Genomic DNA, 27,616 nt, shown 5'->3' with positions numbered 1-27,616 from the left:
GGATTTCCACCTTTTCCCCGGAAGATATCATGACAGTATCCTCCGCAAGGTAGTCACCAGATTCTTCTGAAATGCAGCCAGTGGTTGTGGGTACGAAGCTGGCGTGCTCCGGTACCTCCACTGCAGTCGCGCTCTTCTCCGCCATGGGTTCACTTGGCTCCTTAGCTGGCTCTGTAGGCTGGGGTACAATAGGCATCAAGAAAATTGCACCGCCACAATCACATCTGGGCTCCCACGCCAGTGCTCCCCTAGAACAGTCACAGGTGGGGCTAAAGCACTGTGTACACGGCTCCCCATCTACCTCGGTGATCCTGAAGTCTAGTGGCACTTGGGACATGACGGCTCCCTCGTCATAGGCTTCTTGCAAGCAGGGGTACAGTAGCATAAGGAGATCTATTCCTGGCGCTCGCCAGGGCACATACACATTAGGGTGTATCCCCTGACAGTCTATCTCATCCTCATGCATCATCTCATCCTCAGAAATCAGAGTGTCTATCACAGCGTCCACGTATGGTTGAAGATAACCGTGCTGGCTCCCCCTGGTGGAATCTAAAGGAAGGGCACTTTTTACAAGGAATTGTTTTTCGCCCTGCACTGAGTCACTCACATCACAGGGGAGGGGCTCTGATTTTCTCGCCAAACCCGGACAGAATGTTGCGACATCTTTCTGTGCAGGCTTGCAGTCAGCAGCACGTGCGCTCTCCTGGTTTGGCGGGAGACGCCATTTTGCTGGGTCGGCATAGAATAGGGGGTACCCTTCTGAGGGGCCCCCGGGCATGAACAGCGCGGACGGTGCCTCTGCCAGGCATATATCCTCAGTGTGAGTTACAACAAACAGAATGGTTTTCCATGTGGACGTGGGATCTTGTTCCTCCTCTAAGACACATGTCCACGGCCACCCAGGAATTTTACACATATACTCCCGGACTTTAACCGCGGGTATAAGAGCGGGAATGCCTCCTACTGCCACTACCTGGCCAGGTTCCATATACTGCCTCAAAGCCCAGGCAAGGACCTCGTCTCCGGACTTCACAAACATGGCGACAAAAATAGGGACGGGACAATTTAGAAAAAAATTGGACAGGGCACCCCAGGTGGTATCTCAGCAGCGCCTCCAAATGTAACGGGTATTCCACCCCACCCAATCTCATATATAGTGTGGGTGAGTATAACATGTAGTGTTACCGGTGTGGTGCGTATACCTGCAGGCTCACAGGAGGTCTGAGCCTCCGCTAATGAGAGCCTGGGGTGAATCCTCTGGAACGGATCTTCTTTCAGCGCCTCCACCTATGTAGGATTCTAGGGAAGTGTAGAATGACCCTACATAGGAACCCAATCAGAAACCACACACACAGTGATTATATAATAACTAAGGACTTTACTTATGAACATAGAACATACGTGCATACTACATTAGTAACCTGTGTCCCTCTCTAGAGGAAACACCTTTTGCGTCACGCAGGACGCTTCCCAAACATCAGTGAACCAACCCATTGTCCAAAACCCCACCCAATGTCCCACACTCCCGCAGAGAGGCAATGGGTGACTGCGCAGTCACAGTTAGCTAAGGGCCCGGTGGTGCACTTATATATTGATACCTTCCGAGCACTCCAGTACTCGGGTCGGCAACGATCTTCTCAAAGGGTCAATCGACGAGGACGCCTCCAACCAAACTCCTGCACTTGTGGACCGCTAGGGCGGTCCCCTCGGGAACACAGTCTCTGTGGACCCCAACGTGGGTCCAACTGCTTTCCGGGAACAGCAACCGCCGCTCTTTCCCTATCTATTTACAGAGCACTAACTTGACAGGAAACCTAACCTAGGGCCTGTCTGTAAGGAATCCGCTCCGCAGTTTACTGGTTGCCTTACCTTGCAGGTTTGTGCAGTCCTGGAGCACCTCTCCTGATGTTTGCTGCAGCCTGGATTCACTCACCAAAGCTATACACACTCCCTCTGGTATCTACTGCAGCTGTGCAGCCTATCACTGCAACCTAGACTTGCATTCATTCATTGGAGCAGTACCTTCACACCCCCCTCCGGGGATTGGCCCGCTGGCCTTTAAGTATTGTCTTCCCATAATGCTCCCTGCCGAGCATAGTCCTAACTGGATGTCTACTGTTTTGCCACAAGCCCTCGCTTGTTCTCCTATGCTGATACCAGGTTCCGCCCTGCGTCCTTCAGCTTCCTTCAAGCCGCTTGTTCTCCTATGCTGATACCAGGTTCCGCCCTGCGTCCTTCAGCTCCCTTCAAGCCGCTTGTTCTCCTATGCTGATACGGAGGTTCCGCCCTGCGTCCTTCAGCTTCCTTCAAGCTCCCGCTTGTTCTCCTGCGCTGAAGCAAAGGTATCCCCTATGTCTTCAGCTTCCGGCTTTCCTGCACTGAGGCAAAGGTATCCCCCGCGCTCTTCAGTCTCCTGATTCCTGCACTGTAGCGGAGGTTTCCCTGTGGATCTTCAGCTTCCTGGTTCCTGGGGCCTACTCTTTCCCTAATCTAGAGAGGCCGTGTCCTGGTTCCTGCGCTGTTACAGAGGATTCCCCAGCCGCTCAGGACTCTTGCGCTGTAGCACTGGTGCACCCGTGCAGCAAAGCGGTGTGCTATTCTGGTCTGCCTACCATCTCCTGTGACCAGTACCATGGGCCATGGTCGTCGCTCGCGCAGAGGCCAACCCCGCGCTCCTAAGCTGAAGCGGGGCTCTCCTGACTACCTGTTGCCGAACTCTTGCCTGAACAATGTTTATCCTGATATCTCCTGTCCTGACCCTGGCTTGTACAATGACGACGCTGTCTTCTCCTTTCCTGATCCTGCTATGTTTGACAACGAACTGCGCAATCCGGATCAGCCTGCGCGGTCTCAGGTCGGTGCTTTTACAACCCCACCTCAGCCTCGCGGTCCGACCCTGGTTTGTGGCGAGCAGAACCCTGACAGTATGCTCGGCCGCACAAACTCGGACCGCCCTGTGGTGAGGGTTGGTAAGTTTCTGTCTGAAAGCCTGTCCCAGCCTGTAAACCAGTCCCAGTGTGAATACCAGTTTCTATGTGAGATAATACCCCTGATTGAAGATCTGATTGTGTTTTGTAGGTTTCACCCCTTTGCAAAACAAATGCCGTAATGATCTCATGATGAAGGTTTAACGCCTCCGGGACTTAAAACAATCGCTGGCCGCTTGTATTTGCTTTCCTGGTTACCCTTTAACTTGGGAAAATGTGTACCCTTTAGAATTGGACGACGCCCAAAAGGAACTCTCTTCCCTGGCCTTGTCTTTAGACATTTATATAGCAAAAGAGGACCCTCTCCTCATGTTGGCTGATGCCCAAAAAACACTCCATATCCTTTCCATGACATTGGACATTTGCATAAAGGAACAGGATCCTCCCCTCGCCAGCTTCGCTGCCGCTTGGCTGTATCCCTGGTCTACCACGGATCCTTGCCCTGAGTGTATGGCCGGGTTCCCTGACACCAATGATATGTTTTCGTTAACCCCTGCCGATCAGTCCTGTGAGGTCCCCCTGGAGAATACATATGTTGCTCTACCCAGCACTAATGTTCTACTATCAGAGAATAAGTCCCTTTGTTCCCCTATTTCTAACTCCGAATCTGTCACTCCAGCTCTTGATGGTTTTCCAGCTTTAAACTCTGCTAGGCAGTCCTGTGCGCTTTCCCCGTCAGAGAAAGAATCCCTAAGTTCTGTTCCCAGGGTTATTTCTGTATTAACCTCTGTGGGGCAGCTCTCTGAGTTTCCTTTGGTAAATCCCTGTTCTCTGTCAGCCATGGTCACGCCCCTAGCTTCAGAGGAGAGATTCCTGGTCTGTCCTAATACAGAGAGAAGATTACCTACTGTATGTTTTACTCTCAGGCATTGTCTGCATTAACCCCTGTAAATTCTTGCTGCCTGCAAGTTAATGCCTTCGTTTTAGCCTCAGAGAATGAGTCCACAAGTCAGACAGCAGAGGTTGCATTGAGGGATTCCCATAACCGTACGGAGTCCCTAGATATTCTTTGCTATAAATCCCCTGCTTCAGCTCAAGTTTCCGCAGTTTCGTCTCCGGAGACTTCGGCTAAAGTTCTGGTTCCTGATAAATGTATTCAGGAGTCAGGTTTTTCCCTAAGCTTGCTCGCAGAGTTCCTTCTCCCGGGTGTTTCGCTGAACCAGCCTGTCGCCCACATAGCGGTGATCCCTGCTTCAGCGCATAGTTCCCACATTATGGAGTCTGCAGTAATTTCTGGTTTCCCAGACATTCCTTACCAAATACCTACTTCAGAGACCAGTACAGTTATGATTCACCCCCGTGTACTGTCTGAGTTCTCCTCCTCTTTAAGCTTAGGGTTAAAAGCATACAGTAGTCTGTATGTCCCTCCTGGGGTTCATATTATGTTCCCAGGAATGTTTGCTGACGCACGGTTTTCTCCCAAAAATGACGCTTTTTCATATAGATTAGTAAAAAGCTTGCACACTGTTTCCCTTTTCGCTGAATTGTGTCTTACTAGTTTTGAGACTCTGAGAGGTAATGAATCTCCTTCTGATTCTGAAGCTCTTCCTACAAGGAGTATCCTGATTGGGGGTCCCCCTGATTTCTCTGTCCAGGCTAATTCTCCAGGGATCAGCATATCTGTGGTCACTTCCTTAGTACTGTCTGAGGTCACCATGCATATATTACAAGTCCTGGGGTTTAAATCTGAGCTATTTAGCTGTCCTGCCTTTGCTGAAACCCAGTCCCTCAGTACTGTGTCTAAATATGCCCCAGCAAACATGGGGTTACTCTGTGAAGAAATGAAAACTCCTGGCTTAAAGGGTATTTTTTCTCACATGTCCAGCAAATCTAGAACCTCAGTAATTGTTTCTAAGTCACTTATCAATACATCTGATTTTTTCTCTAATCAAACCAGACACCCTCACTATCGGTTAGGAGTCCTGTGATCAGAGATTTTGCACTAGAAAACACACCAATTCATGTTTTTGTCAGGTTAGGTACCCCTGTGGTTAGGGCCATTGCAGTTTCGGAAAAGACTCCTTGTACTCCTAAGGTGCCTGTCATTAAGAGTTTTCATAGTTCATACTTGCTGCTTGTTGATTCTCAGGGCCCTGTCACTGAGGTACAGACTTCAGCTTCTGATGTTAGCTTCCCTCCCACCACTACCCTGGCTCTGCCTTTTTCTCAAGCTACTGATTTGAAGATCCCAAGGACTATTCCTGATTCACTGACAATATTATCTCCCAATGAAGATTTCCCAGTATTGGAGAGCTCTACTGTTGTTTGCTTCTCTGCTCCTGCTAAACCATGGTTTTGTCCCTCGGATTTTTCAGTTGCCCCTGTTATTTCCTCTCAGTTGGAAATACTCTGTACGTATCCCAAGATTTTGGTCCCTATGCCTGGTTTACTGCTTGCCTTGTCACCTTCCATACCAATACCGGGAGAAGCTTCCAACCAACCAATACCCTTACTAACCATTACCTGGGAGCCTTCTAGAGGAAAAATTCCTCACAAATTCCAACATGCAGTGGTCAGCCAAGACTTTTTCTGTTACAAAGTTCCTCCTGGTGTATTCGATCAACTATCAGGGCCGCTGATCCTAGAGTCCGGTTCATTTATTAAAGACTGGGCTTCCTGTAGGGGTTCTCCTGCCGTTTCTGCTCTGGAACCCTCTGGTTCTTCACAGCCCTGGATTTCCAAGTCATTTTGCGAGGCGAGCCATGTACCAAAGATGTTTATTCCATCAATCTCATATCCTAGAACTGTACTCACCAAAGAACTGCTCGTTTACGGATGCCCTTTCCACCTAAAGAATTTTAGGAACAACTCAATGTCCCCAAGACCCATGGATGGTCCTGTCTGGCCGCAGTTCTCACCGGGGGGTGGGGGTACACTAAGGACTAACCACGAGTCTCTGGACCACGACTCTAACCCCAATCCTAGACGGTTCAGCAACAATTCCCGGTCCCCCAACTCTAGGTGTGCTCATGTTCGCCCGGAGGTCTCGCGTGAAGGGGGGGGGTACTGTAAGGAATCCGCTTCGCAGTTTACTGGTTGCCTTACCTTGCAGGTTTGTGCAGTCCTGGAGCACCTCTCCTGATGTTTGCTGCAGCCTGAATTCACTCACCAAAGCTATACACACTCCCTCTGGTATCTACTGCAGCTGTGCAGCCTATCACTGCAACCTAGACTTGCAGTACCATTGGAGCAGTACCTTCACACCCCCCTCCGGGGATTGGCCCGCTGGCCTTTAAGTATTGTCTTCCCATAATGCTCCCTGCCGAGCATAGTCCTGACTGGATCTCTACTGTTTTGCCACAAGCCCTCGCTTGTTCTCCTATGCTGATACCAGGTTCCGCCCTGCGTCCTTCAGCTTCCTTCAAGCCGCTTGTTCTCCTATGCTGATACCAGGTTCCGCCCTGCGTCCTTCAGCTCCCTTCAAGCCGCTTGTTCTCCTATGCTGATATGGAGGTTCCGCCCTGCGTCCTTCAGCTTCCTTCAAGCTCCCGCTTGTTCTCCTGCGCTGAAGCAAAAGTATCCCCTATGTCTTCAGCTTCCGGCTTTCCTGCACTGAGGCAAAGGTATCCCCCGCGCTCTTCAGTCTCCTGATTCCTGCACTGTAGCGGAGGTTTCCCTGTGGATCTTCAGCTTCCTGGTTCCTGGGGCCTACTCTTTCCCTAATCTAGAGAGGCCGTGTCCTGGTTCCTGCGCTGTTACAGAGGATTCCCCAGCCGCTCAGGACTCTTGCGCTGTAGCACTGGTGCACCCGTGCAGCAAAGCGGTGTGCTATTCTGGTCTGCCTACCATCTCCTGTGACCAGTACCATGGGCCATGGTCATCGCTCGCGCAGAGGCCAACCCTGCGCTCCTAAGCTGAAGCGGGGCTCTCCTGACTACCTGTTGCCGAACTCTTGCCTGAACAATGTTTATCCTGATATCTCCTGTCCTGACCCTGGCTTGTACAACGACGACGCTGTCTTCTCCTTTCCTGATCCTGCTACGTTTGACAACGAACTGCGCAATCCGGATCAGCCTGCGCGGTCTCAGGTCGGTGCTTTTACAACCCCACCTCAGCCTCGCGGTCCGACCCTGGTTTGTGGCGAGCAGAACCCTGACACTATCCCTGTTGTACCGCAACCTGAGGTGACTTGGGGAAAACTCCTAGGGCCTGCGGGGGTTAATAACCTGCCCCATTCCCCTAGCTACCCAAGTCCCTAATCCTCCCTATAACTAGCTACTCCTAACACCTAGCTACTAACTCCCAGATACTACTAGCCTGCAGCAGAGGAAACAATACAGACCGGCGCCTTAAAGTCCAAATGGGAGAGTTAGAGTTCAAATTGGTGAATTGGAGTGTCCAGCAAATGTTGCTTTGATCCAGTTGTCAACAGGTTCCTCAGCATCAGGATTGGTTAAATCATGCAGGGGATACAAAAGGACAAGATCATAGTGTGACACTGTATGACTATACCAATGAACACACACATAAAGACAGACTGACATACATAACACAAGACAACACTAAACAAAGACAATTAAGCTGACTAATAATATGATTGATTTAATAAACACAATAAAATAAACAGCAGCTGTCTGGTGACGAGGAGGTTTAGGATCCGGTGTGTAAAAACCGGAATCCTACTTACAGCAAGTCCCCAGAATAAATGCAGGTGGGGATGGTGTGAACGTCCAGCAGGTGATGTTAGGGGACGTGTGCCACGTGTAGCCCTCAGGAGCTTCCTATGCTGTCGGCTGGTAATGGAGGCACTTCCTCCTCTCCTCGTGGAGTCCTCCAACCACAACCGGAAGTGCGTCACATTGGGCGGGACGATCTACCAGATCTTACTGCCGATTGCAACTCCTATAGCCTGCAACTCTGGAAACTGTTTGGAAGGTCTGCTCCTCTCACAGTACAGCTGTAGAATGCTTCTCAATAGCCCAACGCGTTTCGTGCGCATGCGCACTTCTTCAGGGGGAGATGAGCTCAGTACATGGTAGATTTAAATACAGACAGGTCACATTTCATTGGTTCCATACACTGTCACTCATAGTTCATATGTGCAACTCGTGATTGGATGTGCTGCCTGTCAATCATGTACTGTGTGCAAGTCAGCTAAAACATACGGAAGGCAACATATACGAATATAACAAACATAAAACATATAAAAATACAACCATTGCTAATGATCTTGCTTACTACATCTTATGTATCAGGGTAAAACAGCTAATAAAATATATGCATTTAATAGAGTTAATTGTATAAAATATACCAAATTGATGTACCATCATCTGCACACTGGTGGCTCCTATGATTGCAGCATGTCTCAATTGCTAAAAGACCCAATCATTACAAAAAAATTTTTATTAAAAATAGAGATTATATAAAAAATATATAAAAAATATATTTATATCTATTAAAATTCTATTACATATAGTTTAAAAAAATTTCAAGCACATTAATTAAAAAAATCAATATATAAAAATCATTTTAAAAATACGCCGAGATCAAAATCAATGTTGAGACCGTTAGGTGAGAGTGTTTTTAATTCGTAGATCCAGTAGGCTTCTCGCCTACTGATCTGTTTAAGTAAATTACCTCCTCTCCAGTTATTTTGTACTGTTTCAATGGCTTGACATTTTAGACCAATTGGATTCCTATTGTGATATATGTCAAAATGGTGTGACACACTGTGTGTATTTAAACCTCTTTTTATATTGTAAATGTGTTCATACACTCTTCTTTTATAACAACTTCCTGTTCTACCTACATATTGCAGGCCACAAGGGCACTGCAGCAGATATATTACAAATGTGGAATCACAATTTATTGGTGTTTTGATGTTATATATTTTTTCTGTTACATTGGATTTAAAAGTATTTGTAGTGCTGCTAAATGAACAAGCCGTACATTTAGTACATTTAAAAAAAAAACTTTCTTTTGCTGTTTGAATTTGATTCTGAATTGTCCAATGGACAACTAGGTGCTATGCGCATTTTAATGTTTGGTGCTTTTGTGAAAATTATTTTCGGTTTCTCCGGGAGACATTTGGCTAGAGTGGTATCGCACAATAGCATGGGCCAATGTTTGTTAAAAATTTGTCGGATTTTTGGCGCCATCTCATTGTACTGAGTTATAAAAGAGACAGCATTATTTTGTTTCAATTGATTTTTATTTTTATCTTTATATTCAAGTAATGTGTCTCTCTCAATTTTCTCCACCTGTATAGATGCTGCCTCTAATAGATGCTCTGGGTAACTTCTATCACAGAATTTATCTTTAAGCTCATTCGCTAATATATTTATGGACAGTTGGGAAGAAGATTATATTTGGAACAACTGTCCACTCGGGTGCTACCTCGTGCTATGGCGCCGTTTCATAGATGACGTTATATTTGTTTGGTCTGGCAGCCAGGCACAGCTTTAGTCGTTTTTTATATATTTAAATTCGAACGATAGGGATTTGAGATTTACATTCAACCACCATAAGGAACATATAGAATTTCTAGACCTCGAAATTTATATCAGTAATAAAATAGAAACCAAAACATTTTTCAAGTCTGTCCAGGCTAATAATTATCTTAGGGCAGACAGCCAGCATAACCCTAGCTGGATCCGGAATATTCCTAAGGGTCAGCTCACTCGCCTTAAGCGCAACTGTTCAAATCCAGAGGAGTTTGTGCTTCAGGCGAATGAGCTTAAAGATAAATTCCGTGATAGAAGTTACCCAGAGCATCTATTTGGGCAGCATCTATACAGGTGGAGAAAATTGAGAGAGACACATTACTTGAATATAAAGATAAAAATAAAAATCAATTGAAACAAAATAATGCTGTCTCTTTTATAACTCAGTACAATGAGATGGCGCCAAAAATCCGTCAAATTTTTAACAAACATTGGCCCATGCTATTGTGCGATACCACTCTAGCCAAATGTCTCCCGGAGAAACCGAAAATAATTTTCACAAAAGCACCAAACATTAAAATGCGCATAGCACCTAGTTGTCCATTGGACAATTCAGAATCAAATTCAAACAGCAAAAGAAAGTTTTTTTTTAAATGTACTAAATGTACGGCTTGTTCATTTAGCAGCACTACAAATACTTTTAAATCCAATGTAACAGAAAAAATATATAACATCAAAACACCAATAAATTGTGATTCCACATTTGTAATATATCTGCTGCAGTGCCCTTGTGGCCTGCAATATGTAGGTAGAACAGGAAGATGTTATAAAAGAAGAGTGTATGAACACATTTACAATATAAAAAGAGGTTTAAATACACACAGTGTGTCACACCATTTTGACATATATCACAATAGGAATCCAATTGGTCTAAAATGTCAAGCCATTGAAACAGTACAAAATAACTGGAGAGGAGGTAATTTACTTAAACAGATCAGTAGGCGAGAAGCCTACTGGATCTACGAATTAAAAACACTCTCACCTAACGGTCTCAACATTGATTTTGATCTCGGCGTATTTTTAAAATGATTTTTATATATTGATTTTTTTAATTAATGTGCTTGAAAATTTTTTAAACTATATGTAATAGAATTTTAATAGATATAAATATATTTTTTATATATTTTTTATATAATCTCTATTTTTAATAAAAAAAATTTTGTAATGATTGGGTCTTTTAGCAATTGAGACATGCTGCAATCATAGGAGCCACCAGTGTGCAGATGATGGTACATCAATTTGGTATATTTTATACAATTAACTCTATTAAATGCATATATTTTATTAGCTGTTTTACCCTGATACATAAGATGTAGTAAGCAAGATCATTAGCAATGGTTGTATTTTTATATGTTTTATGTTTGTTATATTCGTATATGTTGCCTTCCGTATGTTTTAGCTGACTTGCACACAGTACATGATTGACAGGCAGCACATCCAATCACGAGTTGCACATATGAACTATGAGTGACAGTGTATGGAACCAATGAAATGTGACCTGTCTGTATTTAAATCTACCATGCACTGAGCTCATCTCCCCCTGAAGAAGTGCGCATGCGCACGAAACGCGTTGGGCTATTGAGAAGCATTCTACAGCTGTACTGTGAGAGGAGCAGACCTTCCAAACAGTTTCCAGAGTTGCAGGCTATAGGAGTTGCAATCGGCAGTAAGATCTGGTAGATCGTCCCGCCCACTGTGACGCACTTCCGGTTGCGGTTGGAGGACTCCACGAGGAGAGGAGGAAGTGCCTCCATTACCAGCCGACAGCATAGGAAGCTCCTGAGGGCTACACGTGGCACACGTCCCCTAACATCACCTGCTGGACGTTCACACCATCCCCACCTGCATTTATTCTGGGGACTTGCTGTAAGTAGGATTCCGGTTTTTACACACCGGATCCTAAACCTCCTCGTCACCAGACAGCTGCTGTTTATTTTATTGTGTTTATTAAATCAATCATATTATTAGTCAGCTTAATTGTCTTTGTTTAGTGTTGTCTTGTGTTATGTATGTCAGTCTGTCTTTATGTGTGTGTTCATTGGTATAGTCATACAGTGTCACACTATGATCTTGTCCTTTTGTATCCCCTGCATGATTTAACCAATCCTGATGCTGAGGAACCTGTTGACAACTGGATCAAAGCAACATTTGCTGGACACTCCAATTCACCAATTTGAACTCTAACTCTCCCATTTGGACTTTAAGGCGCCGGTCTGTATTGTTTCCTTTGTCTATCACTAACTGTGTTTGGGTTAGTTTCCCTGGCAGCCTTACATTATTATTGTATTAACCACTTGTTGTAATATTTGCACTGTATTGTAATATTTTTTAGCGCTAATCACACCATCCTTTTTCTAGTCACTAGCCTGCAGCAGACACACAGCTCTCACCGTCAGCCTGCAGACATTCACACACGCTGCACACACTGCGCCCAGCACATGCAACTACACACACTAAGGGTGACCTCCCTATCTAGGGCCGTCCCTTATAAATTACCCACTACCCTGGTGGGGAGTTGGGGCCTACCTGGAGTGTGGGTACCTATCTGGGTGCAGGAGCTGCACTCACTCCCTGCATCCTTCCTTCCCCTTCAGCTCTGCTGCTCCAACTAACTGACTCATGCAAAGCCCGGGAAATGTATCTCTTTTCCCAGGCTGAGTTTCCTCCAGCCCTATTGGCCACTATCAGGCACCTGGTGCCTGTCTCCCTATGCTTCCTGGGAATTGTAGTTCCCAGGGGGCTGCTATACCATTGGGGCCGCGTGCGCGCTTCTCCCGCGCATGCGCGAACGCCTAATGGCCGCCTCAAGCTCTCCCTATGCTTCCCTACTCTCGCGCGACCTCCTAAGAGCTGCCTTAGCTCCCTACCCCTATCTGCGCATGCGCGACCTATCTGGGGCTCTCCTGAGTCTGGGCCATCCCTGCGCATGCGCAAGCTAATGCGCAATGGCGGCGCCCTTACAACCCGGCTCCGAGAGCGCCGGGAGCCCTGTAACGCGCGTGCGGCCTTGGCAACCAGCCGCACGCGTCCCCGGCAACCCCCGAGCCGGGACCTGACCTCCCTCACCCGCGCGATTGTCTCGCGGGGCCGCCTTGGGGCTCGGCGGTACTCGCGATCGCGCACCAGGGGAGGGGGGTGCTGACAGCCAAAGGAGACATGGCTACACATATATATATAAATATATATATTTTGAATAAAATGGTCTTTTAGTATAACTCTTTGGCCAAAGTGTTTTAAGCTCTTAAACCCCTACACGGTAGACCACATCTCAAGGGTACCTAACACTAATATAAATTCTTAATAACCTGTCCGTTACCAGGAAGAACGATTTATAATAAATCTGTCAAAATTAATTGCATAGTTCTAAGTCTGATTGAAGCTCTTATTAACCTGTACATTACCAGGAAAAGCACTCTGTATTAGAATTGTCGCAATCAACCTGTAAGCAAGTTTCCCGGAGAGTGGGAAATGCAATGGAGGGAGCTTTTAACCATTTAAAAGTGGGAGGGGGTGAGCTTCAAACTAGGGAGGAGGAGCCACCCTCAAAATCAGCAATGACCAGCTGAACAAGAATTGTAAAACATACAGGACACCTAGAAGCTCATATTGAAACCCTAAATTAACCACAACATATATATAAGAGTATAAGTGTCACAGAGGAGTTCTACTAAGCATGGCAATATATATTTAAAACCAGAGACAGAACATGAAACACAGATAGAAATAAGTGCACATCCAATGACACCTATACACGGTACAGTGCCTAAATATATATATATATATATATATATATATATATATATATATATATCTATATATATATATATATATATATATATAGATATAAATATTCAAAAGATATTTATATATATATATATATATATATATATATATATATATATATATATATATATATATGTAGCCCTTTTTGTGAACCGGCCTGACCCACCCAATCTCACATTGGCCCCTTGTGGTCTAACCGGTCCCTTTCCTTGCGGCACACCTCTTCTAAGGGACTACTGGTAACTGTATCACACCTGTGGCTCCAAGAGATCTGAGCCTCCGCTAGCTGGGAGCCTGGGGAAACCCTTACCATTTACCGGTGCAGCGCCTCCACTTACCCAGGATCCCCGTTATGAAAGATAGCCCTGGGTAAGAAATACAATAACACACATATATAATACTAACACTTTACTGAACACACTTATAACACATTACATAACATCATGCTCTATCCGCATCACCTTAACCATATCACCTCAGCCCAATGTCTGGTGTTCCCACCCAGTGTCCTGTGATCCCCCACACCCAATGTCTCGTACTCCTACGGAGGTAGTGGGTGACTGCGCAGTCACTAAATTATCTATTAGGCCTGTTGGTGCACATGTATAGATATACCTTCCGAGCACTCCGATGCTCGGGCCGGCAACACTCTTCTAAAAGGGTCAGACGTGCGAAGCCTCCGTCTGATCCTATCCAGTTACTTCTCCAGGAACCCAACGAGGGTACCACCGCTTCACGGGAACACAACAGTCTCTCGGTAACACACCGTCTCACGGGAACACAACCGTCTCTCGGTAACACACCGTCTCACGGGAACAGCAACCGCCGCTATCCCTATCTATCCCTAACGTGACAGGAACCCTAACCTAGGGCCTGTCCCTGATGAACCGCAACCTGGGGTGGCTTGGGGAAAACTCCTAGGGCCTGCGGAGTAATAATCTGCCCCCTCCCCTAGCTACCCAGTCCTATCTGTAACCTACTAACCACTAGATACTCCTAAAGCACCTGCAGCAGACACACCGCTCTCACCGTCAACCTGCAGGTACTCACACATGCTGCACACACTGCGCCCAGCACATGCAGCAACAACACACAGAACGATACACACACCATATACTGGAACCCGCAGCAAATACACTGCACACACTCAGCATCTGCTGCACACCCTGTGCCTATTTGTCAGTGCGCACAGCACTACCCGCTGTGGCACTGCCAAACCTGCACCCTCACACACCTAAGGGTGACCTTCCCTATCTAGGGCCGTCCCTCTTCAGTTACCCCCTGCCCTTACCGGGAATTGGGGCCTGCCTGGGGACCTAAGGAGAACCCTTACCTGGTACAGGAGCCACTCGCTCCCTGCACCCTTCCTTCTCCTTCCTCTGCCTCTTCCTGACTTACTGTGCAAAGCCCGGGAAATTTATCTATATTCCCGGGCTGAGCTTCCTCCAGCCCTATTGGCCGCAATGGAGCACCTGACCTCTGTCTCCCTATGCCTCCTGGGAGTTGTAGTTCCCAGGAGGCTGCTACAGCATTGGGGCCGCGTGCGCGCTTCTCCCACGCATGCGCGAACGCCTAATGGCCGCCGCAACTTCTCTCTTCCCTGTCCTGCCCTCGCGCAATCTCTCTGGGGCTGCCTTAACTTTCTAACCCTCTCTGCGCATGCGCGATCCCTCTGGGGCCTTCCCTGCGCCTGCCTGTCCCTGCGCATGCGCGAACTAACGCGCAATGGCGGCACCCTGCTCTCGGAGCCGCCCGGACCTCCAGGGATGCCGAGCTCTCCCTTCACTGGCCCCCACCCTCGTGAAGTGCCGGCGGGTCCGTCGCAGCCTCCGGCGGCACCCGCTACCGCACGGCACTCGCGGAGGGGGGCCAGTAAGTGAAAAAATACTTCGGGGCTACATATATATATATGCAAATACAACTGTATGCTCATCTGCATGTCTTAGGCAGGTCTGCAACCCCGCCTTTCCCCATTATCACCCAGCATACAGCACTTACACTGCAGCAAGGGATTCTGGGAAATGACATGCAAATGAGCACACAGTGTCACTTTTTGCCTCAAAAAAACATTTTTAACATGGTTCCCTATAGGCTTAAGCTTGCTGCATGGTCACAGCTTTGAGCACAGCCAGGGTTAAGGTGCATACCCAGAAAACCACCCACAGACAGCTGGTTCGACCTTAATGGGTCTCATCAGTGTGGGGTTGATTTTAACTGGGTATGCAAAGAGGCTATGGGATAGGCTATACCATAATACTGAGTTAAGTTATGGTGAGTAAAAAAAGTGACAAAAACCCTCCACAGGAAAGCAAATATGCAAATACAACTGTATGCTCATCTGCATGTCTTAGGCAGGTCTGCAACCCCGCCTTTCCCCATTATCACCCAGCACAGAGCACTTACACTGCAGCAAGGGATTCTGGGAAATGACATGCAAATGAGCACACAGTGTCACTTTTTGCCTCAAAAACCATTTTTAACATGGTTCCCTATAGGCTTAAGCTTGCTGCATGGTCACAGCTTTGAGCACAGCCAGCGTTAAGGTACATACCCAGAAAACCACCCACAGACAGCTGTTTCTTTTTTTTTTTTTTTAACTTTTATATTCAACAACTTTTTTTTACGTTTACAGACTTTTTTGGAAACCAAAAAAACACACCATAGCGACAACAGTCACCTAACATTAGAAAGACACCAAAACATAATATATTTACATTTTCTTCCTTCATCCTTCAGATATATACAAACACAAAGATAAACTTTTCAGAAGGGAAAAAAAAAACATAACTTTACGAAAAAACCCTATAACAAAAACATCATACAAAGATAAGAACCATATACTTCAAGATTCTTTCATTTAAAAACAAAAACCCTTTCTCTATTCTCAAGTGATGCGATCATCTGTTTTAATTCTTTCTCCATACGTTCCAAATCTCTCTTACTTTCCTCTAACTGGAATCCAGACCTCACACTTTTTTCATACCCGTCCCTTGCCTCTTTCACATCCCAATATCTCCGCCCAAATCCCCTCGCAAGTTGATTGTGCAAAACCTCTTCCTTTGTAAGCCCTACTTCATCCTTTCCCTGGGTGCTCCTCCCCTTACTATCTCCCGCAGAATTTGCCTCTTTTGCCTGTACAATCCCTTTTTTGCCTGCCTTTTCTTTACTTTCGTTCCCACTTACTCCACTTACACTTCTCGGTATTTTAGTTCCCTCCACGCTTATCTGACTTTTCTGTGAGGACGAGCTGTTGCTCTCGCTACTCTCTTTCTCCCTCACCTCTCCCCTAGCCTCTTTTATTTTAACCCACTGTACATGCTCCTTTTTTAATTCTTCATATTGCTCTTTTGTCAGCTGTTTTCTTTGGTACATCATTTTTTCCAATCTTTCTATTATCTGTTCATCACTACTACCCCCATGCTGCTTCCGGAAAATACCCACCCAAAACAGAACATCTCCCACTGCGTTCTCAAATTGTTCCATTTTCTCTTTTAGGGTTACCTTCCCTGATACTTTTTTAACTTTACCCTCTACACCCTTCTCTCTAGGCTCCACTTTACTCTGGCTAACCTTATCTTCCTTTGTTTCTATCCCTTGCGAAGACTCGTTTTTGCTTCCACTAACAACAAACCCTTTAAACTTACTCTTTCCCTCTTTACCTTTTCCACTCACACCACCAGGGCCTGCCTTCTCTGTTTCTTGCGCTTCCCTATCTAACTTCTTATTTTCCTCTTTTCCTTTACTCACGGTCTGTTCTTCTTCCCCACTCCCGTCAATACTGGACAAATCCAGCGCACAAAACTTTGACTTCGTCACCTTATCTTGCCGTAGCTCACTCTTCCCCTCCCCATCAACTGTACAAACATCATTATCACCTTGTAAACTACGTTTTTGCGCCCCTTTCTTGGGTCCGGTCGTGTCCATTATTTCCACTTCCACCTCCCCCTCTATTGGGCCACTCTCTACCATTTCTTCCCTTCTTAAGTCCTCCTCATACATTGCTGTTATAGCCAGATCAAGCCCTCCCTCTTGGGAACTCTCCATCTCACAAATTCCCAGACCCTCCACTGTCTCTTCCTCTTCTTCTAGCACAATGCCCCCTTTTGCTGCCTGGGCATATGTCCTTTTTGTGCACTGCCATGCCAACTGTCCTTCCTCTCCACACAGATGGCAACTCTTAGGGACTCCACAGTTGGCTGCAGTATGTCCCTCTTCCCCACAATTACGGCACACAATTCCCGTTTTTGTGCAACCCTCCTTTGTATGACCATAAGTGTGGCAATGCCTGCAATATAGAGGCTGTCCCGGGTAAACAAAAATCCTCTGTGTCCTCTGATATTGAACATGGCTGGAGGGTGTGTCACTCCTCCCGCACATGATGGATCCCGTCTGAACCATACCCAGAAACGTCTCTTCCCGTTGAACATGCCATATGGGTTTTTAAGTTCTTCACCTCCTCTGATCATTTCACAATACCGTTTCAAAAAAGTCACAATCTCCTCTTTCCTTGCATACGGATTGTACATGTGAAGTACCAATGGTCTCTCCTCCAACATAAAACTTGGAATTACCTTGATGCCATGTAAGATCGGGTCACCAGACTTCTCCTTGCACTTTTCAAAAGTGCACCAAACATCCGCTTCTTGATGACAGGTCAGGTCATAAATCCCCTGTGCAGGGAAATCCTGAAGGCAGAAGATCCTCTCAGCGTCCAGACCGATCAATTGCTTCAGCACCTTCTCCACTATCCACAGCAGGTTCACTCGACTTCTCTCGGTCTCCTCGAACAGGAACCGAATGGAATTGCGCATTCCAGCTTGCGACATCATCTCTGCTCTCCCAAGCTCAGGTGCGGCACCCAAAAGCAGCAAGGGACTTTAGCCAGGGCAAAGGTGCCGGCCCCTCACTTCCGCATCTGCTCGCTCAGAACCGCTCGCTCAGGATCACTCCTCTTAGCTCGAGATGGCATGCCCCCCCAAAAGCAGCAGGAGTCTTTAGTCCCCGAAGGGACGATGACTCAAGGCCAAGGGGACACAGTCTCAGCTACACAGCTGTTTCGACCTTAATGGGTCTCATCAGTGTGGGGCTGATTTTAACTGGGTATGCAAAGAGGCTATGGGATAGGCTATACCATAATACTGAGTTAAGTTATGGTGAGTAAAAAAAGTGACAAAAACCCTCCACAGGAAAGCAAATATGCAAATATAACTGTATGCTCATCTGCATGACTTAGGCAGGTCTGCAACCCCGCCTTTCCCCATTATCACCCAGCACACAGCACTTACACTGCAGAAAGGGATTCTGGGAAATGACATGCAAATGAGCACACAGTGTCACTTTTTGCCTCAAAAACCATTTTTAACATGGTTCCCTATAGGCTTAAGCTTGCTGCATGGTCACAGCTTTGAGCACAGCCAGGGTTAAGGTGCATACCAAGAAAACCACCCACAGACAGCTGTTTCAACCTTAATGGGTCTCATCAGTGTGGGGTTGATTTTATACACTATATGTATATATATTTATATATATATATATATATATATATATATATATCTTTTGAATATATATATTTAGGCACTGTACCGTGTATTATTACTCATTATGACTCACGCACTCACAACCCCCCATTGCAGTACACAGTTTACTGTTTACTGTAAACAGTATGACACACACATAATGTACCAGTAATATTATATTATAATTTATATCGCTGTATATTTATGTAACTATATATAAGTATATATATATATATATATATATATATATATATATATATATATATATATATATATATATATATATATATACCAAAGGATTAGTAGCGCCAAAATGACAAGTGATAACTTTGAAATAAAAACAAATTATATAAAAAATAAAACAGGTAAAGCAGTGAATCATAAAAAATAAATAAAAAGATGATACTAATCCACTCATCAGAATGTCCAGCCAGTTGTTGTCGCTTGAATGGGTGTGGGGCAGCTTTCAGCAGAAGAACCAGTTCCACAAAAATCTATTAGACAGAAGGAGAAAGCGCACACCCCATAGCGTAAAAACGCATAAAAAGTTTAGTAAAAATATATAGAGAGGGAAACAAGCTCACTCACAAACATAAAATGTAATTAGGCATGTATGATAATAATATCACCACCACGGGAACAGCACAGCAAGATCTCCTGCAGCGTCAGATGTAGCAAACGCCACCCGCTCGTGTCCCACGGTCTCAGACCTCATGGATGGTGTTGGAACCTGTAATCTTAGGAGTCCTGAGTTGTCAGTCTCTCCACACCAGAACGGCTATCAACCGCGCCATTTCTGGGGCTGTGTGCAGCCGGGCTGGAAGCTTGCCACTGCTTCCGACCCTTGTTGATGACGTAGTGTCGGCACTGCTTCCTAACGCATTTCGTAAGAAACACTGACTTTTTCAAAGGATGTTGGAATAACAACAGAGACAGAAATATATATATATATACCCAGAAAAGTGGGTGGTGGAAAACAATTAATCAATCACAAAGCTCCCCCAATTGAAACTAAAAGGGTAATAACTTGAATAAACACATATCAGCTGTTAGAGCTACAAGAAAAGAAAAGAAATATTAGTATTGTGACATTATAAAACTAAAGGGAAAGAATATTACCTTCAGTTTAAATAGCCATAACAAAATAATATAACAAATGCAGGAATTATAAAATGAATAGTATAAACAAATGCAACATTGTTTAGTACATATTATTAGTGAAGAAGTTTGGCCAAGCAATAGACCCAGAGGGAGAGGTATCAATACTAGCACATCAAAAATAATAATGTATATTTCTAATACTTGCACAGACAATAACATCCGTGCCTACTTCTCCAGCTCAGCCTTATTTGTCACTGTAAAATATCAATATAGCAAAAGAGGAGAGAAGCTCCACCAGGGAGCAACAGAGCCAAAAACAAAAATATATTAACCCATAAGCAGATTGGAAAAGAAACCAATATTAAACAATAGTGCTTGTGTCAATGGACTCATTAAATCCACCAGGCGCTAGTGTCGCGAGTTGGTAGATCCAATAAGTCTCACGTTTACACAACTTTTTGAACCGATCACCCCCTAAAGTAAGAGGAGATATATATTCAAATCCTATAATTTTTAACGTTTTTGGGTCTTTATTGTGAACCATTTCAAAGTGTCTGTAGATCCCATGGCTGCTAACTCCGTTAACTATACTTCTTCGATGCTCCAAAAAACGAGCACTCAAGGGACGCGTGGTGCGGCCCACATATTGTTTGCCGCAACCACACGTCAGCATGTATATAATGTACATGCTTATACAAGTAATGTATCCTATAACACTATGTGTATTGCCACCTTTGCATTCCACAAAAAAGTACAAATATCTATGAAGCCGCGCCCAAAACACCCAGTGAAGCTGCATGTGTGGGGTGCCATCTCTAGGTGTGGACCAGGTTGCATCATCATCTTTGATGGTAAAATAATGCACAAAGTCACATGCTGTAGCCTTATGCACTGTACTGTACTAGTGTGCATTATTTTGAGCACTTTTCTTATCTTGTTACATTAATCATGAATAAAGTATTTTTTCAAGAGAAAATAGTGCCCGAGATTATGGAGTACATCACACGTGAATTCCCAGATGGTCACCGGTTCTTCCAGGACAACGATTCCAAAAACACCGCGTCTTTTGCGCATATTCTTGCCTGCGGTATCAACTGGGTGAAGACGCCAGCGGAAAAAGTATGGTAACCATGTCTCTTTTTTTACACTGTTGACTGTATATATCTTTAACTATTTCTCCTTCTTTTCCCCCTCCAATGACAGATCGCCAGACTTCAATCCTATCGAACTGGTATGGCATCAGCTGAAGGATCATATCCGAAAAGTGGTGAAACACTCAAAAAAGGATGAATATGCAGATGGCATACTGAGTTTTTGGAACAATGTACTCACCGTCGAACGATGTAATAAATATATTGATCATATTGCGACTGTGGGACACAAGAAAAAACAGCGCACAACGCATATGGTGAAGTAAGTTCAATAAAAGTGTTGTATTAGGTAAGGTACTATATCTGCGTACATCAGGATATAACAAACAGGCATTACATGTACTGTGACATATGTTACCAGACGCTGGATGCCAAAGGCAGCAGGATCAGTCTCTCACTCGGCACCCTCAGATGGTGATCAGCTGGAACCTCGGAGTGTGTTCTCTGCAGGTAGAAAACTGCTCCCAGAGTGTCACTATGGAGCTTCCGTCTGGTGACTTGCTTGAAAGGTAAGCAGCTTCGGTGTGGAGGAGGTGATAGTCCATAATAACACTTGCAGACAGCTGCTCTGCGTGATCGACGGCAAGCCGCCAGGCAATGACGGCCATCAGCTGGATCAACTCCGCTCGTATTAATGAACAGGACCCACTGTAACTCGAGGGATTGATCTAAATGCCTAGAGAAACCCTTTCTAGGTGGGGGATCAACCGTGTGTGTTTAATCCTATGCATTTCATAGCACAGGGCTACTTCTTTATGGATTCATTTTTAATAGACCAACAGAGTATTTATACCCCATGGTTGCATCTGATTGGCTACATGAGATATCACGGATCTCCAATCTCATCTTTCATCGGCACAACCATGCACCTGATTGAATAATTAAGCTAAACATATCTCTGTGGGATGCTGCATGTCCACCTAACCATTCAAATGGAGAAGCTAACACATTACTAGTACCTAAGACACAATATTCCTAGGACTATCTATGTCATAACATTTATTAAAACAACAGTTCAAATACATATACCAATGATGAGAGGAGCTCTGGAATAAAACAAAAAATCAGTTAGCACATGAGTGAACAGGAAAATATATCATGCATAATAATAGCACATATCACCACACTTGGGTGATGTATATGAGGTAGGACATAGCACAGGAAAAACAGTGTGACAAAGGATCTTGATTGTACAATGATTCTTTATAGAGACACCATATATCTATCTCTTCATTAAGTCCTTTGGGGACCAGGGTGTCAAGTTTTTTAATCCAGAATGTCTCCTGGATGGAAATATCTTTTACTCTATCCCCTCCTCTCCTATTACATGGGACGTGTTTAATCCCTTTAAAGGTTAATGAGGAGGGATCCTTATCATGGTATAGAGCAAAATGACGACATAAGCTGTGTTTTTGAAGGGCATTTTTTATATTTCTAACGTGTTCCTGAATGCAAATTTTAGGCTGCGCTTCATGCGGCCTACATATTGCAGACCGCACGAGCATTCTACAAGATATACTACATGCGTAGTATTGCAATTGATGAACTCATTAACATGAAAAGAATTATGGTTACTTCGAGATATAAAAGTTTTCCTATCAGGATGGAGAAATCTGCAAACAGAACAGTTGCCACATGGGAAATTCCCAGTAGGTTTGGTTTTGAGCAAGGAGAGACTAGGGGTCTGAACATCATCCCTGCCAATATCACTCAGAGCCAATACATCTTTCAAACTTCTTGCTTTTCTATTAATAATGTTCGGAAATCTGCTGATATGACCATTGAGTATAGGATCAATAGAAAGCATCCCTCAATGTTTCTTGATTACTCCCTCAATCTGTTTGTTCATAGAATTGAAATTCGTAATAAAGTAAACATCTGCTTTCTTAGCAGTCTCACGTGTCTTTTTACTTTTGGGTATAAGCATACTAGCACGATCCATAATTCTAACTTTTTCCAAGTCAGCCAATAGTTTTTTATAGCTGTATCCCCTTTCCGTGAATCTTAGAAACAGGATTGGGCCTGCTTCTCAAAATCTACTTTATTGCTACAGTTCCTTTTTACTCTCATGAATTGGCCTCCGGGTATGTTGTCAATCCACGAATGCTTGTGATTGCTGGAGGCCAGTAGATGGTTATTGGTATCTACTTTCTTAAAGAATGTAACTGTGTTCACACCGCTTTCTTCTGATGCTGTTAGAGTTAGATCCAAGTAGTCAACACTTCTTACATCTGTGCAAATGTGAAATATACTATGTCTAGTGCAAGATCAAAGGTATAACAGTGCAGTGCACAGAAGTGAATGAATATATGTGAATAAACAAATGAGCTGCCTAGATACCTAATGTGGAGCCTATCTCAAAGTAGTCTCCAAGTGAATGAGTTTATACTGTACAAATAAAGGTGAATGACCCTGGCGCTAGAAAGTGAACTATAAATGATATAAGACAATATCAAATGGTGACCACATTTCTGTACAAATATTAATATATAAAGTCCTCAAAGGATATGACCAATCAGAGTCCTTGTGATGGATTGAGAAGAGTCTTTTCTTCCTGTTGAGATTCTAGTCCCCACTGTAGTGTGAAACTTCCCTTATTGCAAATGGTGGTCCTGATTGAAGAGACAAAAGCAGGGACAGGGCATTGCACAGTATCGTACAGCAAAGAGATACCCTTCCCAACGAATGTCCCAAATGGTGCCTACTTACTAGAAATAGGAATAAATCGTACGGTGGATAGAATCTGTAAGATGAGCCGTCTGAGTCCAGTCTTCTCCAGAGCTGCACGAACCCCACACAACGTCCCTAGTTCAGCTGGATCTCCAAACGGTCTTTATCCACAGGCAGTAAGAATCTCAGTATCGAGGGATAAAGAGAGAAATGGATTGCGCAATAACGTTTAAAACTTTATTGTGCAAACTCACATATACATAAACATACTTACAATGTTCCTATCAATTAAAAGCATTGAATGAGAAGTGCCGCAAAAGGCTAGGGACCCCCACGCAGTATCTCCCGGTATCTCACAGTCCTCCTGATGTCCCGTGTGTTCGGTACACACAATGTGCGTCCCACGTGACTCCGCGACTGCGGCCCGCAATGATGACGTCAGTATCACTGTACCTATGATGGCCTGATCACCTGACCGGCACTTCGATTTTGGCTCCTCCCTACGCGTTTCGTGATGGGGATTCGTCACTTCCTCAGGGAAATGTGGAGCCAGTAACAATCCCGATGTCTTAAATACCTTAAAATTAACCCTTGAATGGCCATGAAAAAATGGAATAGCTGTCTAGGTGAATGAACTGGTGGCGCCAAAATGACGTCATCAGTGGGGTTAACATACACACTATAAACATACTAATATTACACTATAAAAGGGTGAATACAATAAGTGATATTGACATAAACACCATAAAATACATAAAAAGCATAAAATATTATATAATATATTCTAAAAAAATAGATAACACAATGCAGAAAAAATTGGATAACAGAATACAGAAAAAAAATTCAGAGGAAAGATGCCAAATCAAAGTCAATGTTTAATCCCCTAGGGGAGAGGGTTTTTAAGATGTAAATCCAGAAGCTCTCTTTTTGAGACATCTGTATTCTATCACATCCTCTTACCTTGACTTTGGATCAATCGATACCAATGCAGACAAGCCCATCTGGTTTCATGTCATGATGTATTTTGAAATGATTGGATAAACTGTGTGTCTCTAGACCCCTCTTAATAGTATATACATGTTCTGCAAATCTTCTTTTGAGGAGCCTCCCAGTCCTGCTTACGACTGGATTTACAATTAATAAAGGTTTTGATGTCATAAACCTTACCTGTAACATTAGATTTAAACTCTTTACATTTTCGCCCATAATTGCACCCAATACATTTTTTACAGATGTGAAATCCCTTAAGATCTCCAAACCACATACAAGGGCCCGATCATATATTTTTACTCGGGTAACTAGGTGCTAATTGGGATTTAAGATTTTGTGCCCTCCTATATACAATTTGGGGTTTACTGGATATTATAGAATTCAGAATGGGGTCTCTCTGTGGAATTCCCCAATGTTTATTAAAAATTCTAGAGATATCTTGAGACATGCCATTGAATTGGGTAATGAACGGAAGGAATTCCTTAACAGGCAAGGTCGGAACCTTCTTTTTTGGATGGATCAATGAAATCCTATCTGTCTTACTCGCCAAATCAATGGCACTCTGAACCACTCTCTTATTGTATTTCCTTTTTATAAATTTTACACCTAGGTCTTTAATTTGGTCTTCAAAGACCTCTGGTTGGGAACAGTTCCTTTTGACCCTTAATGCTTGTCCCTTAGGGATATTTTTAATCCATTTCGGATAATGATATAAACATATAAACATATGTATTTGCATTAATTTCCTTGTAATATGTTTTGGTTTGTATGGTGTTATTAACTATACACAAAGATAAATACAGAAAATTAATGGATTGAGGGCTACTATTAAATGTGAACTTGATATTATAATCGTTCACGTTAAGATGGGTTTTAAAGGTTTCTAATTCTTCCATGGTGCCCCTCCAGACGCACAGCACATCATCGATGTAGGGTTTCCAAAGTACCAGGTTTGCACTAAATGGGTTGTGGTTCCAGATGTGATTATTTTCCCACATACCCATAAATATGTTTGCATAACTTGGTGCAAACCTGGTACCCATCGCAGTGCCGCACTTCTGGAGGTAGAACCTACCCTCATAGCAAAAATAGTTATGGGTGAGAATGTACTTGATGGCCTCCAGAAGAAACGTTTTCACCAAGGATTCTGTATTGATGTCTAAATCTAGTACCCACTAAATGGCCCTCAAACCCATGGAATGGTCAATTATCGTGTACAGTGACACTACGTCACTTGTGACCCAAATCAAACCTTCATCCCAAACAAGGTTTTGGATGGTTTGTAACACATGTGAGGTATCTTTAAGGTGGGATGGTATTTATACCACATATTTCTGCAATAAATGGTCCACAAATTGAGACAGATTTTATAACAATGAACCAATCCCCGAGATGATGGATCTTCCCAGGTGTCTTAGGAGATCTTTATGTATCTTGAGGATGAAGTAAAATAGTGGAATTTTAGGTTGTTTAATAATCAAAAATTCCTTTTTTACTGATTACTCCATCCCCAAAGCCTTTATCTAAGCAACTGGATAATAAATTTCCATACTCAATGGTAGGATTGTGATCTAACAAATTGTATGTGACCCTATCACCCACAATTCTTTTGGTTTCCTCCTGATAATAACTTATGTCCATTACAACTATCCCACCTCCTTTGTCTGCAGACTTAATCACTATTTGATTAGTGTTTGCTAGTGATTTAACAGCCTCCTTTTCGATTTTGGTTAGATTCTGTTTGTTACACCTAAAATCATCGCTCAAGGTCTCTAAATCACCAATGACCATTTCTGCGAATGTGTCTATAAAGTTACACTTACATGCTTTCGGGTAAAAAGTGGAGGGGTTCTTAAATGAAGTGAGAGGTGGTTTGCCTCCTGTAATGACAGTTGGATTACTCGTACCTACAGATCGAGTGAGGGCGTCTTTGACAAAATATTTTTTAAGTGTCAGTTTTCTTACATATTTGTGAATGTCAATATATAATTTCAACATATTGGGTCCCTGGACGGGAGCAAAATTAAGCCCTTTCTCTAGAACCCTATTTTTCACCTCTGTTAATGGGTAACTGCTAATGTTAAAAACGCTCTGTTTTTTTACCAGTCTCTCTCTGCATTTGATCTTTTTCTTTTTTCTTGTTCCTCCTCTTTTCCCTCTGAGTCGTCTGCTCTTAACCTTTTCCGTTCTACCTTTCTGGGATCTTGCCACCCTTGCAGGGTCCTGTTGTCCCACTTGTTTTCCTGAAAAGGTTCGTGGCCCCTGCGTGGCTCTAAAAAAGGAATTTATCTTTTATTATGTTCTGAAAATCTATCCTCTCTTTCAGTAGGCCTCCATATTGGTGATCTCTCTCTATAACTTCTAAAAACCTGATCTCAATCACAATCTTGTTGTTTATAAGAGTCGTGTCTTATTCTATCTTTTTCATAAATTTTATACTCTTTTTTCTTTTCATCTTTTTTAAAAAACTTTTTATTTTTACCGTTCTGTTTTACTGCCTTACTTTTTTGTATTGGCTGTTCAGTGTTTGTCTGAGATGCTTTTCTAGGATTTGTTACTGCTGTACTGTAACTACATTGGTCTCATTTTCAACTGGTTCATTGATTACAGTGTTCTGATCATTTTTCCAATTGCGTTATTTATTTTCCTCGTAATCTTTTTTATCACGAGCAAATTTTTTCTGTTTGGATAATTTGGTTCCTTTGTGTAATTTCTCCATTCTTGAAATCGCTTTATCCTCTAACTCTTTGTATTCTTTTAATTCCATAAAGGTTCTAACTGTTCTTTTAATCTTATTGATTTCACTATCAAGGACCTCTAAAATCAAAGCCCTTTGTTAAATCAATAATTGAATGACTTACTGAACATTGATCTAAAATAAAATTCCATTCTTCCATAAAACTCTCTTTAGCTTGATCTTTAGTGGGAATTTTTAAGATACGTAATCCTCTGGGGGTTCTCTTGTACTCAAGTAC

This window comes from Ascaphus truei, chromosome 5 (genome assembly GCF_040206685.1).
Source record: "Ascaphus truei isolate aAscTru1 chromosome 5, aAscTru1.hap1, whole genome shotgun sequence".
Classification (NCBI taxonomy): domain Eukaryota; kingdom Metazoa; phylum Chordata; class Amphibia; order Anura; family Ascaphidae; genus Ascaphus; species Ascaphus truei.
This window is presented reverse-complemented; position numbering follows the sequence as displayed.